Source organism: Mastigoproctus giganteus, chromosome 11, assembly GCF_048544385.1.
Source record: "Mastigoproctus giganteus isolate SK-2022 chromosome 11, ASM4854438v1, whole genome shotgun sequence".
Classification (NCBI taxonomy): domain Eukaryota; kingdom Metazoa; phylum Arthropoda; class Arachnida; order Uropygi; family Thelyphonidae; genus Mastigoproctus; species Mastigoproctus giganteus.
In genome coordinates, this window is record NC_143585.1 from 22820830 (window position 1) to 22836717 (window position 15888).

Sequence of the window (15888 nt, forward strand, 5' to 3'; positions counted from 1 at the left end):
ATAATCAGTTAGAAAATACTTGCAAAGTTTCGTCTCTTGAAGTATTCCTGTCGTAATAAAAAGAAGGGAAAAGGTATTTCAGAAAATATTAATTTTTTAGTTCTTTGAGTTTTGTACGTTATTTTATTCATTTTGAATTTGCATCACGATAAAGAGAGGCGCTACAATTCGACCCATGTTGCTACAAATATGTTTAAATTTAATCGCGTGAATCAAAACGGACGTTGTAATCTCTTTAATTCTCTCCTATCCTTCTCTAGCTTTCATCACTACCGTGAGTCTTCGTTAAGAAATCTATTTAGTACTGTGTGCAAACATTTAGCACGTGCATTACTTTCCGACTCTCTTCTTTCTCTACTAGAATCAACACGCAGTTACGTATGCACTGATCTATCGAGTCGTGTGCACTAAGGTCAAATTTACTGTACCACTTACTCCCCCGTTTCTCAGTTGTACAGGACACTTTCTAAGCTGAATCTCTCGATCTTTCTTTTCCCTTGTCACTGCATGCGAAAATAGGTAAGATTTAAACAACAAAAAAAATCATTGAAGGCCTATTCATTTAGTTATGCTGTAATCCTAACTATGTAATAATCACAAAAAGCTTCTTAAATTTATTCTGAAATAAATTTAAGAAGTGAAATAAATCTATAACATTCTGAAAATAAGATTGGTAGGGTTAATTTTAATCTTACCATACTTTCAATATATTTCTAGTATACAAAAGTGTGTAGTAACTGTAATTATTTTTTGATCAGTTTTATGATATTTTTTTATTCTTCACTTTTGTTGTTGTTGTTTATTTTTACTTTAATGGTTGATAAATTTTCGCAATTAGCCCATATGTGTAACGGAACAGAATTTTATCACGTGAGATTATGGAGAAATAGCGCATTACGAAACAGCCAAAAATCCAGCCATTTCTGTGTACAATAAATGGAAAGGCCGGATTTTTCGTATACTCTGTAATATATAGTGTATATTAAGAGTGTGAATTTTAAAAGCATGCACTGAGCATACATTTTAGAGAGGGGGCAAGAATGCACTTGGTAGCTGAAATTTAGACATTACTTATTACTGTGCTGTCAAAGTACATATCTGGCCTTAAATAACAGATTCCTCCCCCTAACAACGTCTAATGCTTAAGTACATATAATATTAAGTTTGGTAACTTGGAATAACATTGGGTTGGTATGTAAATTTAGATTTCGTCCAGATATGCTAGTGCTTACTTCAACTTTGTCATGCAGATCTGGCCTTAATAACGGATTCCCCCAACAAGTGCAAACAAGCATGCACTTCATTTTTTTTTTTTTAATATTGCTTTTATCTGTAATTGGAGAAAAAATATTTATTGGAACGTGAACAGACAGTTTTAATTCTGTAGACTAGGGAGTACACACAAAATATACATTCTGTTTATTCCTTAAGTTGCTTTTTTTTTTTTTTTTTTTTACTGAAATATGGCATGCTAAACGATCACTAGGATGGCTCGTGCATTAAGTTTTTTACTTCCTGTTTTTTTAAACCTTTTTTATATATATACACACAAAGTGCACATCTGGTACAGTTTGCTGTAGAATTAGGCAACTGTTGTATCAGATGTATACTTTTTTTCCGTGCTGTTTAGACCAGATGTGCGTATATATATTCATTTTTTTTTTTTTTTTTCCTTATGCTGTTCACAAAATAACTAGTGTTGTAATAGCTTTAATGAGCCACCTGTTATGTCTGGCAAGCTCATATTCGGTCGTAAAACGCACGCATAACATATTTATTATTACTTCATAAAAAAGTTTCACTTACGTTAACAGGGGACGCATTAGCTTCAAGTTTAAGGGGGGGGGAGGAATATTTTCATAGGGGAAAACGTTCATAACAGGAGACGAAGTTTTAAGGTTTACCTCAGGCGCAGATCAGGGAATAAACAAACTCTTATTATTCCTTATCTAAGATTGTTAATTCCCTTTCGCTCGGACATTTTCCCTTCCTATGAAAATATCTCCTATCAGCTTATTTTTTCTGCTATCTGTTAAGGAATTCATCAGTCTTTTTCTCGTAATTTTATTTTCAGTATTCCTAGTTGGTTTCCTCTCCTTGCTCATGGCATGGTTTATTAACTGACCTACAAGGTCAGTTTATAAACCATGTTAATAAATCAAATAAATGCTTTGAATATCATATTCGAATGAAAAGTTTGTATGATGACTTTGCGAGGTTGGGACCTGGGTTCAAAATCCTGGTTGACTGGAGGAACGCTTGACTTTTTTTTTTTTTAACACTTGGCCGAGTTGGTCATTTTTCTCTCCCGGAACTGGAGATTTTCATCCCGCGAATTACGGGCAATATTTTGATACCTTGTTACTTTGGTTGCCTTGGCGTTAACTGTCACTAAGGCAAGTAATACAGCATAAAATTCTCCATATTGCTTATTTAAATTTTAAATAATTTAAGTAACTTGGAGAAGTTTCTGCTCTTGACTTTTAAGGTTAATATGCATGACTGACTCTTCTGTTTCCTTCATAAAGTTGAAGGAAACTAAACTGGAAGTAGTTTATTCAACAGACTCGAGTCTTTAATTTTCTTATCTCTATTTCACAGCCTGATTGTTTAAGTCGTACTAATTCCGTGAATATCTTAACCCCTCCGATAATTCAGACATATCAGACTAAGACCCACATTTCGGGAGGAATCTGTCAGTCGTGCTTTTAAGAAAATGATTGGGGCCACTGATAAGTGGCTGTCAGTTTTTGCTTATTCATGATAATTTTAATATCATTAGTATAGCATTTTTATCGGTTACTTTTCTTTCCTAATTGCGTTGGAGTGGGGGGGGGGGGGGAATAAGGCATTAATTCTGATTTTGAACAGATAAAATATCGTACTAAACACACTGTTTATAACTTTTGATGCGCTCCAGTCCAAGACCGACACTTCATAAACCAAAATTATCTTATCTGTGCAGTACTTTTAGTGATGGGCTAAGTTATTGATTACGACTTTAATGTTAGTGCCACAGTTGAAACAAGCAAATTGTGGAAGAACCCTCCCTTATCCTCATTTAAGTTTAACTGGCTGTTATCTGTTCGTCTTGGCTTTATCAGATTGTTGTTTTTAGGTCTATATCAACACTTCAGATTGTAGGTCAGCCTGTCAGTAGCTGGTGATAGCGGGCCAAAGGCATTCCAGAAGTTGAACTCAGTCCGCAAGAGACTGGATCGAAAGGGATTAAGGAAATTTTGACAAAGTAGCAGTAACTGGCTTAAACCCCATCCACATTTCGGGAGGAATCTATCTCACTTTAAGAAAATGTTAGTGGCACTGATAAGTGGTTGTCGCTTTGTGTAGTCACGATAATTTTAATTTGATTAGTATAATATTTTTATCATAGTTAATTTTCTTACCTAATTACCAATTCATTAGTAATTAGGTAAGAAAACTTAACTGTTCGTTGAAGAGTGCAGTATACTTTTTAGCACATGTTAGTGTGAGGTAACTGCAGCTTATGGACGTAAGTAGGTGTGTCTGTTGTAGGTGGAAATTACTTCATTCTAAAAAAAAGATCAGAGTGACTCTTTCCCCCCTCAGGAGTTGTTTGACTCAAGTTTCTTTGACATAATTTACAGATGTTTCACAAGGGAAAAGTTGCAGGTGTTAATATTTTCTCCTGTACACATGTAGGTGTGTGTGGTAATCCATGGAGCCTGTTAATGTTTGTTTAATGATTTCTCAACCCCCTACCTAGACTTCAAATAGTTCCACAACCTAAGAATTCCTCGTCTACCTCACTCTACTTCTGGTCGATAGTTGCTCAACTCCTATATTATAAATCATATCAATTCATTTAAAACTGCTTAATTTTAAGGGAAATTTTTTTAAGGAAGAATTTCATTACAGAAAACAATTCGGAAGAGAAAACCTAAATTGATTTTTCTTAGCTTGTTCAGTTCTTCAGTCAATGCCATTTTCATTGGCATAAACAGCACTTGTCTTATATTTTTATTTTTCTTAAATCTCTTTACGGGGATGTCTTATTTGCGATTACCTTCAAAATCTCGTGTAAAGAGCAATCGAAAAGTCACATAAGGGTAATGGATGTTGAAAATATTGTTGAGTCACGGCTTCTCTGCAAACCGGACACTCCCAGGCAGAGGTGGAAAAAAACTTTTCTGTATCAGGAAAAGAGAAGAAACGGTTCGTAGACAAATTTTATAGAGAACAAATTAGTCCACTTTTTAATAGACGATGGAAGTCAGACTGTATTCGTCGCAATGAACGAGGTGATATCAGTGAACCCAAAAGGACCTTGCATTCGTGAACTACCATTCAAGAAATAGTGAAGTATGGAAGATGGAGAAATGTTCTTGTCAGTTGTAGAAAGAATAAGATTATTTGTCACTTCTAACAGTAAAGGAAGAGGCTGTTAGAAGTTGCCAAACTTATTTATTATTTTTTTTTTTTATATACAGACTGCATATTGAGTTGCTGTATGCAGTGTATCTATGCTGTATGCAGTTTTTTTGAACAGTGTAGATGAGGTGTCGGGGGAGGGGGGGGTTTAACGATATACGGGAACTATTTGCCAATAGAGGTGATTATTTCATTATGTAAAGCAATGGTTAAACGATATTGTGAATAAGCTTGGAGGTCTTATTTTAGAAAAAAAATAATCCTTTTAGAAAGGATAAAAGTGGCGAGGTTGGATAAGGGCACAAAAGGATATTTTTATTGAAAGAGTTGTTTTGGAAACAGTTTCCGCGGGGTGAGTTGATAGGTGTTTGGCCTTGAAAGGTTTGAGTAAACTAAATCTCGAGGGATTTTTACGCTTGGTCACTTGATTCACGAGGCTTAAATTTTTAATTGAGAGGGGTAATTGTAGACTGGATGTCCGAAATTTTTCCTCTAGTCAGCTGAGAATATTGGAATAAATTATCTCCTCCTTTGGAAGATTAAGGAGGAAAGGTGACATTTCTAATTTTTTTAAATTAAATTTGTTTATCTTATTTTTTTACCGGTGTTATATAAGCTTGAAGATAGTAAAGTCACCTAGTGGCGAAACCACCATATAGCCACATCCGATGCCGCAGAAGAGTTGGGGGAGGAACGGTGAATTGGTATGGTTACAGTTTTGTCACTACTCATTACATATGCTGTTTTTCAATAGCATACGCTCAATAGTTCTTCGGTTGCCCCTACAAAAGTTAGTGTTGAAGAAAAATTATAGGCAGGAAGGATTTTTATTTTGTGCCCGTGTAGATGTGAATCTAACAGTGCTTAGTGGTGACCTAATCCCCTTCGTGAAAATGTCTAATACTCTGTATTAAATTAACCAGTTTTTTCTTTTAAATAAATAGTATAATTTAATTTTGCTTAACTAATAACTGACAGACTGGTTCCCAATATCTAGCGCCAGCCTGTCACATTCTTATTTCGTCTTGCGAAACCCCTCCCCTGCCCGTGAAGGATATATTGCAGGTGTGTATTTTAACCCTGCAATAAAGGATATTTATGAATCCATATCAGCCATCTGAAATTAGAGTTAAGACAGAGAAAAGAAAAAAGTTTAGGGGAGAGGTCACAAGATATCTGGACCATTCTATACATAACTCGAAATATGTAAAAAATAGTCGGATTTCGGTTTGTTTGGTTTTTAATGAAATTTGGAACATCTCTACATATCTTTTTAAAGATTGAAATACAAATTTTCATGGAAATTCATCTACTGGGAGTAGTTGTTACATTAGGTGTTTAAATGCTGCTTATTAATTTCCTGGTTGAAATTAATAACGAAAAGCTGGATAACGCTAAAAACTATTTTCGATAAATAGTATGCATGTTAATGTATCGCGGCTCCGCTATGCTAGTTCTAATACGCCGTGGTACATTCTCGTAGGTAGCACAGTTGGTATAATCACTGCCCTCCCCACACGGAGTTGGAAAGACCCTAGTTCGAATCCTGTCAATGATTTGAATTTTTATGGTTATGTTCCACAACGTGGCTGAGTTAGTGGGTCTCAGGCGAGGGTAGCATGGTTTATCGTCCAGCAAATCGGCCACGGAACACAAGCAATTTATAGACATTTTATACGGTGCAATATGGCCCGAGTTGCCGATGCGCCTTAAAACCTACATCAAGCAACTAACCGTGGTACACTGTAATCATACAGAACTCTATAAAACGACCAGAATGCGTGTAATGTTATGTTTACGCAGTGTGTTTTGTTTAGTTTTGGCCATTTTACAACCTGGAAAGCCTGCTCACTGCCCTTCGTCACCTCGAGGTGACGAGCCACAACTAAGCATTAACCGTGGCGGACCTTGACTAATTCTTACTGAATGTACAAAACTCGTTTGAAATCATTTAAATAAAAATATAAATCCTGCAACCGCTGTTGAAGTGCAAGACCAGTGGATGCCAGCGTCCCCATACCTAGGGAGCTCCAAAACCAGGCAACCGCCTCTGGCTAAAGGCAAAAACAAGCTAAATAACGTGAAATTGAAAATTGTAGGAAATTATTTCTTTATTTGCATGTTTTGTAAAGTGCAAGTAACTTTATTATATTGTATAAAGCGATACAAATTTAAACTTAAATATACATAAGAAAAACTGCGTGCCCCCTATGCCTAAAAGCTTTTTAAAGAAAAGCTCCCATCCAGTCAGCATTGTTAAATTTTAGTAAATTGGAAAAAAAATATATATATATTTATTTACATACATCCTACCCACAAGGCAAGCAGATCCTAAACTCTGGTGAGAAAGCTGAGAATTACAAAGTATTGTATACTTTGTAAGTTACCTATCGAGTAAATTGAACAGCGATGTCAAAAGTAACAGGGTTTTTGTTTTCATTATTTTTGGAAGGAAAAGCTTTCCCGAAGAGTTAACTCTTGTAATAAATTTCAAATTTATTTTAGTGCTATTTCCGTGCTGATCTCAAAGTTCTCATTATCTTAGACGGTTCCCAGTTGTAAATATCAAATTACAAGTTGAAATGCGATATGGAGAACATGTCAATTAATAGAAACTTGAATCCAACAAGATAGTCCTAGGCCTTACTTGAAATACTACAGCCGACGCTTTAGTTAGCTCAGTTTAAAGAAGCTTGTTTGTTTGTTATTTGGTTTTTAGGAGCATTAGCAACTAAGGCCATATTGCTCCGGGATATGCGGTGGTCATTCCCTGACCTTTCCGCATCCTCCGTATTTGGTGGTGATGGGCTCGAACCCCGGTCTAATCAAGAAGCGTGTGCTACGCACTGCTGCTCCTTCCCACCTGGCTATGGAGGCGCCTGTTTAAAGAAGCAGGGTTCCCCTCCCACACCTCGTGAGTTATTTTGGGTTTTTTAGCCCATGAACATTTCTACAGCCGTGACGCACACGAGGTGTGGCAATAAAAAAACAGTGAAGGAGCTAAATTTTATTTTTATTCAAAGTAATCTCCACTTATTACACCTTTCTAAAAGTTTTTGAAAAGAGTTAGCGAGGGCATCGAAAAGAGATGTTCAACGGTTCCGTTTTTCTTCATGTCTTCAACATCCTGAAATGTTTCCTTTGAGGGCAGTTTTCACCTTGGAAAGAGGAAGAAGTCCGCTGGTGCTATATCGGAAGAATAGGGTTGGATGGTTGATCTGTACAATGCCATGTTTCATCAGAAATGTAAGGCTTTGTAAATTCCGAAAATCTCTTAAGCTGATCGGAACGTGACAGAAGAGCCCGAAACGCAGCTCGACGTTGTCGAAATATACACAGGCCCTCATTGAGAGATTGTGGCACATATGGAAAAGGATATTCGATGCTGTGATCATTACTGACCTACAGAATACCCTGCAACACCTTGGAATTCAAGCCAAGATGTGTACTATTACAAAAAGCTGTACTATTACAGGCCAAGTGGCTCCACGAGGTATTAGGTGGATGGTGCTAATGCAACGTCAACTGACTGTGTACTCCTTGCATTTCGATAGTACAAATTAAAACGGTTTTAGAGATTAGCCATAAAATAAACCAACCGACCGGACATGTCTCCTCTCTAGGAGACATACTGATTAGCGATGATAAACCTTTCTCTCCCTCAGTGAGAGAAGGATTCAAAATATCATTCTGAAAGAAAAGCTTACGCGTGCCACCAGGAAGGGGAGAAAAACTGACTAAAATTAGTAATATTAGTCTTTATTATAAAAAGGTAACAATACTTAAGTCTAATAAGTTTGTTGCTGCACAGTTATTTTTTTATGCTTTCTATTGGTTCGCCACACTAAATTAGTATGTATCCTTACTGCCGAGTTCGTGGCTGGAGAATACCAAGTAGTGTGTATGTCACTGTATGCGAGGATCACTGCCAAGGTCTTATTATATAAAAGGAGCTGAGTAAATTAATGGTGTCTACGATATCTAGGGAGTGATCTAAATCTCCAAAAAACTTTCTAATTCACTTCAAAAAATATACTTGGTCTCAGTTTCAGATATGTCCATTTTACCTACAACCTGCCAAGTATCACTTACTCTTCCCGACAGAATCCCAATCATTGGTTGTCTCAATCGCCACTCATCTCAGTTGTTCTAATTATTTCCTCTGATTTCTTTCGCTTCAAATGTGATAATTGTGCATATCCGCTCTGATATCCCTTGTCTAGTTCTTAATCTGGAATCTCCTCTGGCTTAAATTTCTTTATTCTATTGTCAGTTTCTCTTTCCTTTATTTTTCTCTACAAATCTCGGAATTTTTTGACTTTCTTTGAAACTCCAGTCTTTTCTCCAGTCTGACACCTCTAATAGCGAAATAATTTTCCTTTGCGATTTTATATTCGCAACTCCAGTTGGCTTCAGTGGCATAGTCCAACTGTTAGAGATGCTGAGGCTTTGCGATTAATAATGGCCTTATAAAACTTATTTGCTTACCTACTAGAATACCAGAAAATCCTAAATACACATCCAACGCTTTTGAGCTTTTTCTTTACCAACACCATTTTAAAGTACAATGTTTAGAGTTCTCTAGGTTCTCCAGGTCACAACTTGCTCCAATAGAGCATCCTTCTCATGGATATTCTCAGCCTCATTTTGGAAAGAGAAAACTAGGTTCTTTTCGCTTTCATCACCACTTTTTCTCTAAACAGCCGTTGATTCTTTGCAAATCTGAATATTGTTCCCACATCTTTGTTCCCCCAAAACCTCTCTCAATCTATTGGACTCTGCTCAAACGAGGGCAGTCAGGTTAGTTAATGACCTGTCTCCTTCAAACTCTCCACTTTGTCACATAATATTCAATTTCTACTGCATGCCTTTTGTTTAGATATTTCCATGGGCACTTCTTCCAAATTGGTACTAATTCCATCGCTCTCTTCCACAATCGGAAAACGTGACTGAATGGTCAACGTTCATTTACGGCGCAACTCACGGTCACATAACTGACTTTTCCTTGTTTATCCCATCTACTCTTGTTCATTGGAACAACCTTCGTTCATTTGTATTTCCTGAAAATTACAATCTACAGAAAGTAAAGTCCAGTCCAATGTCAACAAGTATCTTCAGTCTTCTCAGCCTTCAATCAATGCGTGGTACTAAGTACTATAGGTTCTAATATCTTTCATGTTTGGGGTGTAATAAGAAATAAAGTGGAACGCTACTAAAAAAAATAAAAGCCTTACCTAATCCTAAGAACAAGTCATAAAAATGTTATAGAATCAGTTTTTCAAGTAGTAGCTTTGAATGTCGAAATTTGTAATTTCATCTTTCCACTTTGCTAATTTGATAATTTGCGTATTTATTTCTTAAATAAATATGGCAAATAATGATAACTTATAACTAATGATCAAACGATATTTTCGTGTAAACTACTCCTGCTTGAACAATCTATCAAATATGAAAAATTTAGAATTAAAATTTCTTGTTTTCAACTCACTAAAAAGGAAGATAATATGAAGTGAATAGACTTTTCTTTCAACCACGACGCAGTAAATCTTATCGATCACAATTTCGGTCTATCCTTCCCTTTGGCTGCACCAGTTTCAGAAATTCTTTAGTAAACATTGTTCTTAGTAAATATTTACTTTAATAACCTCTTTAATATTTAATACAGGACTTCAAGTTGTAATTCTTTGTAGTATTTAGGTTTGGAGATAAGTAAACCTGTCCTAAAGGTTATTCACCTCAAGTCTTTATTCAGTTGCAAGTGAGATTGTCTTTCTTAAAGAGATCAGCTGGTGACAGAAACATTCTTTCAAATACTTCTATGTAGCTTCGGTCTTTTCAGTTCCTTCGACAATATGAAAACCTCCAGCTCCTCTAAGCATGTTGTGAATAAAACCCACAGCCAGAAAATTCTATGTTGGAAAGACCTTGTTTAAAGTCATTCTGCCAATTACAACAACTTAAGAAGCTGTTGTAATTGGCATCTTAACTTCTGGTTAAGAAACTCCGCTCTAACTGCTTGGTATCACCCATAGATCGTAATTTTGTAAAGATAATCTAGAGTAACTTATGGTGTGGGTTAAGATCAAAGCTAGAGTTAAATTCTAGAAAAAAGGGCAAACGTCCAGGGTACTGAAGTGGTGGAGAATGACATGCAATTCAGGCTAGTGTCAGCCCTTGATGGGATGAATTTGCAACTGGATTTCAATGAGCAGAAACCAATGTGACTTAAAATTGTTTCATTATCGGAAAGTACTGTAATATGCTTTCAAAGATCTGGCTCTTTGATAACACTTCAGTCTGGCTGATTCGAAGTAGGCCTGCTGTTTTGCAGCTTTTTTTTCTATTTCAGTTACAATATTTACCCATTACAAACTTGTCACGTTTGACAGCTTACGGTAACACCTATGCAGATAATGAAAAGAGGGTTGTTGACCCTAATCATGCTGATGCACACCGTAGTATTCGTTGACTTCGTTTTGTGTTTTACACATGGCGCGCGCGCACACACATAATATTAACATCTGGTACACTATAGGATTTGATCGATGACATCCGTGAAATCCAGTTTTTTAGAAATGACCTATTTACAGTCATTGGACGAATCATTCTTCGTTATAGTTGACAATTTTCATAGCAAAACCTGGCAATCATGAGCAAGTGTGCCACAAAACGGCATGCCAAATCATTTCTGGCACCATGGACCTCTTGACGTGGAAATAACCGAAGATGCTGGCCCATAGATTAGCGCCCGCTTTACTTGATAGTTATGAACAAAGACCCGGCCTATGGGCAGAAAAAGATGCCGTTGGCTCTGCTCCAGTTAACAGATAGGGCGAATTAGATATGCAACAGCGAAACGCGCATAAAATAGTAAAAGAAAGTTGAAGAGAAATTAACAACTTACACAACTCTCAGCAATATATATTTCATAAAGGATGTTCAATTTTACAAAGTATGGTCCGTAACTGGTATACCAATATTTTGCTTCTATTCTCACGGTGAGAGGAATATTTTCTAAACTTGGGTGGGGGGGGGGGTAGAGTAGGAAAATGATGCAGAACGAGTTAACAACTTGGCTATTTTGTCCATTGAAATTTCGTTATCAGCGAATTGACAATAGTGAAACTATAGCCGATTGTACATCAAAGGTTAGCAATGTTTGTATATAAATTAAGTTAAAGTATAAATTATGGAAAATTTTATACTTCTAATTTTAGAAAGTTTAATTAGTAATAATGGGTAACAGTAACCCCAGAGAGAAGTACCAACTGTGTGGTACTACACTCGGGATACGAGAGAATGAAAAGGACCTGGAAGTAATTGTGCAGTCAGATATGAAGTTTTATGAGCAGGGCAGGTCATGGGGTGTTGTCAATGATATACAGGAATTTTGTTAGCAGGGAAAAGGAAGTGATTGTCCCTCTGTATAAGGCAATGGTCAGGCCACGCCTTGAGTACTGCGTGCAGGTCTGGAGGCCTCATTTTAGAAAGGATGTAGATTTCATCTGCTAGATGGAGACTAGGCACCTGCGAGGTGATCTGATTGAGGTGTATAAGGCCTTGAATGGGTTGAACACGATGAATTCTGATGGGATTCTTCCACTTGTTCAGATTACGAACCTAAGGGGGCATAAATTCAAATTGAGGAAGGACAGATGTAGAATAGATGTGCGGAAATTTGCCTTTAGCCAGCGGGTAGTTGATTGCTGGAAAAATTTCAATGTCGTTGTGGAAGTTGCTAGCTTAAATAAATTCGAGGAAGAACTGGACAAACTTTTTTTTTTTTGGCTGATGCTGCTTTCTTGTATCATATGCCTCCACCAATGATACTACATTACTGTACAATGGATCTTGGCTACTAGAAATTAATATTTTTGCATTTTAAACGACAATTTTTGGAACCTTGTGAGCACAAACTCTGTTCACCCGATGGTTGCGCTGGAAGCATGCTGTTTCTGGTTCCACAGCAACTTGTTATTGCTGTTAGGAGTAAATTGACTCTTATAATAATACTCATTAGTTTTCATAGGTTGGAACCGATTCAGGCACACAACGTCTGGTATTATTATTATCAGAGACATGGTGTCACACAGATAAGCAGTGGGTAATTGGAATTTGGGCAGTGCAATGTGTACAGAAAGGATAGATAGGGTAGGAAGGGATGAGGGCTTGTGCTGTTAGTTAAGAAACTCGTAAAATCTAAGGAACTACATCCAGTTGACATGGGTGGACAGTGCAATGTTGAATCAGTTCGGTGTGATGAACAGTGGAAAATGAGTAGGAGCGTGTTATAGGCCTAATGACTCTTGAGTACAACGAATAATTGCGCAGAGAAATAGTGGCCAGTAAATCAGTGTCTTGTAATGGGGATTTTAACTTTCCAGATCCACTAGAACTTGTGGATTCGTCACTCGCACGCTAGCAAGACTTGTGGATTTATTGGAAGATTGTTTTCTAAAGCAACGTGTTCGAGGGTCAACCAGAGGGAGTAATAATCTTGATCTGATTATCAGCAGCGATAACTTATGCATTAGGAACTTGCAGATAAAGGAACCAGTAGGTGACAGTGATCAGTCTACTGGTGTCTTAAATATGTAATTGCCATCAAGGGTAAAGGGAAGGGTTTTTGTTTTCGTAAAGGTAACTACAGCGGTCTCAGGCAGTTTTTAAATTCTATACAGTGGGATCAACTGACGATGTTAAAAACAGTCGATTCTAAATGGGAAGCCTTCAAGGAATTAATCTTAGAAGCTACTAGGCTTTTCATACCAACTAAGAAATAGTGTTCAAGATTTAGCCCTAAATTGATGTCAGATGAACTAATGAGGCTCGTGGCAGACAAGAAAATGTGGGATGCATACAAAATATCAGGTGACCCAGGAGCCTATGGCAGATATAAGCTAGTCTGTAATCAAGTCACAAAGGAGGTTAGGCAAGCGAAGGTTGATTACGAGAAATCCTTGGCAAAGGATACAAAGAAAAACAAGACTTCTTTACTTATGTAAACTCTAGAAGGGGATGAATCAGATTGGTCCACTTGATATTGGTGGTTCGACTGTTGCTCATCCTGCTCAGATAGCTGACAAACTGATAAGTTGATTTTGTAATAACAGAGAGCAAAGTGAAGGAGAACATTTTAAAGTTAAACGTAAAAAAAGGCAGATGGAGTCTATCCAGTTGTATTGAAGGAGGCAGGGAAGGAAGTAAAACTCTTAGCCATAATTATGAGAGCATCCTTAGATTCAGGGGAGGTCCTCATGGACTGGAGATGTAAATGTATCGTTGATTCAAAGGGGGTAAAAAGGATGACGCAAATAATTATAGACCTGTTAGTTTAACTTCTGTTCCAGGGAAATTAATGGAGGCACTGGTTAAAGAAGCATTGCAGGATCACCTAGACAAGATTGCAGTAATAGTTCAAACACTGCATAGGTTTGTTAAGTCTTTTCTGACCAATTTGATTGGATACTACGATGTGGTCACAAAGGAACTGGATGCAAAAAATAATTTTGATATCATACTTGGATTTCAGGAAAGCTTTTGATACTGTTGCACGTGGAAGACTGCTGTACAAATTGGAGCGGTATGGCATTAGGAGCAAGTTGCTGCAATGGATAAAGGGATGGTTGAGTGGGAGATGGCAGAAAGTGGTAATAAATGGACATTGCTCTACATGGGCTAATGTTATTAGTGGAGTCTCCCAGGGTTCGGTGCTGGGCCCATTGTTTTGTGTATTTATTAATGATATCGATGAAGGTATATCTGGCTTAAAGTCGAAGTTTGCAGGTGATACAAAGTTTGGCAGGGTTGGTAATGATATTAAAGACAGTATGCTACTGCAACAGGATTTAGAAAAGTTACGTAGGTGGGCTGAGATGTGATAACTGAAGTTTAATATTGACAAATGCAGCGTACTGCATATGGGTAGCAGTAACCCAAGAGAAATGTATCTCCCTGAGTGTTGTACCAACTGTGTGGTACTACACTCAGGGAGGTGGAGAATGAAAAAACCTGAGAGGATTTGTGCAGCTAGATAGGAAGCTCTCTGAGCAGTTCTGAATGGCTGCCAGAGCAGGTCATGGAGTTTTGTCAATGATGTATAAAACTTTTGCTGGCAGAGACAAGGATATGATTATTCCTTTGTACAGTATAAGGCAATGCTCAGGCCACACCTTGAATACTGCGTACAGGTCTGGAGGATTCATTTCAGAAAGGATGTAGATTTGCTTAAGCGTGTATATAGAAGGGTAACAAGATTGGTGAGAGGAACAAAGGGGTGCGCTTATGAAGAAAGGCACTAAGCCAGGGGTTAAGCCTTAAGAAAGCCTTAACTCCTGGCTTAGTGCCCTGAAGGGTTTGTAAAAGGTAGGGTACCTGCATGTACCTAGGAACCTTACAATAAAGATCATATTATGCAAGTTGCAGCATCTGGAGATTAGCATTAGTAGAGGCATTTGATGCAAGAAAGCAAGCTTATGCAGCATCAACCAAAAAAAAAACCACTACTTCACCCCTCTGTTCGTTCAAAATACCTGTCCAGCTGAGCCTTAAACTTATTTAGGCTATCAACTTCCACGACAAGGGATGGAAGTCTGTTCCACCAACCAACCACCCGCTGGCTAAAGGCAAATTTCCGCACGTCTGTCCTACATCTGTCTTTCCTCAATTTGAATTTATGCCCTCTCAGGTGATTATTCTGAGCGAGAGGAAGAATCCCATCAGCATTGAGCATGCTCAAACCATTCAAGGCTTTATACACCTCTATCAGATCACCTCGCTGGTGCCTAGTCTCCAGACATTGTAATTTGCAAAACTTAAGCCTTCTTCGTAAGAGCACCCCTTTGTTCCATTCCCTAATCTTGTTGCCCTTCTCTGAACTCGTTCCAGCAGCTCTACATCCTTCTTGAAATGAGGCCTCCAGACCTGTATACAGTACTTTAGGTGTGGCCTGACCATTGCCTTATACAAGGGAATAATCACCTTATCCCTGCTAGAAAAATTCCTATATATCATTGACAAGACACCATGAGCTACTCTTGCAGCCCGCCTGCACTGCTCAGAGAACTTCATATCTGCCTGCACAACCACCCCCAGGTCCCTTTCATATTCTACCACTGTCAGTGTAGTACCAGAGTTGATACGTTGCTCTGGGGTTGCTGTTTCCCATGTGTAGTACTTTACATTTGTCAATGTTAAACTTCATTTGCCACCTCTCAGCCCATCTGCTCAACCTTTCCAGATCCTGTTGCAGCAGCATAGTGTCAGTAGTGTCCTTGACAACCCTGCCTACCTTTGTATCGTCTGCAAACTTGGACATTAAGCTTGATATACCATCATTAATATCATTTATGAATATAGAAAACAATAATGGACCCAACACTGAGCCCTGAGGGACTCCACTAATAACATTAGTCCACGACGAGCAGTGTCCATTGATTACCACTCTCTTCCTTCTCCCCCTCACCACCCCTTTATCCA

General features: G+C 37.8%; 1 protein-coding gene across 1 annotated transcript in view; it reads left to right on the forward strand.

The window, feature by feature from the left end:
• The first annotated feature begins 239 nt into the window (after nucleotides 1-239).
• LOC150077777 (proton-coupled zinc antiporter SLC30A2-like) overlaps nucleotides 240-15888 on the forward strand; it is a 119380-nt gene continuing 103731 nt past the window's right edge. The window contains exon 1 of the mRNA XM_090384298.1: nucleotides 240-519. The gene's annotated coding sequence lies outside the window, so the exon portion shown is untranslated. The remainder of the gene's footprint in view (nucleotides 520-15888) is intronic.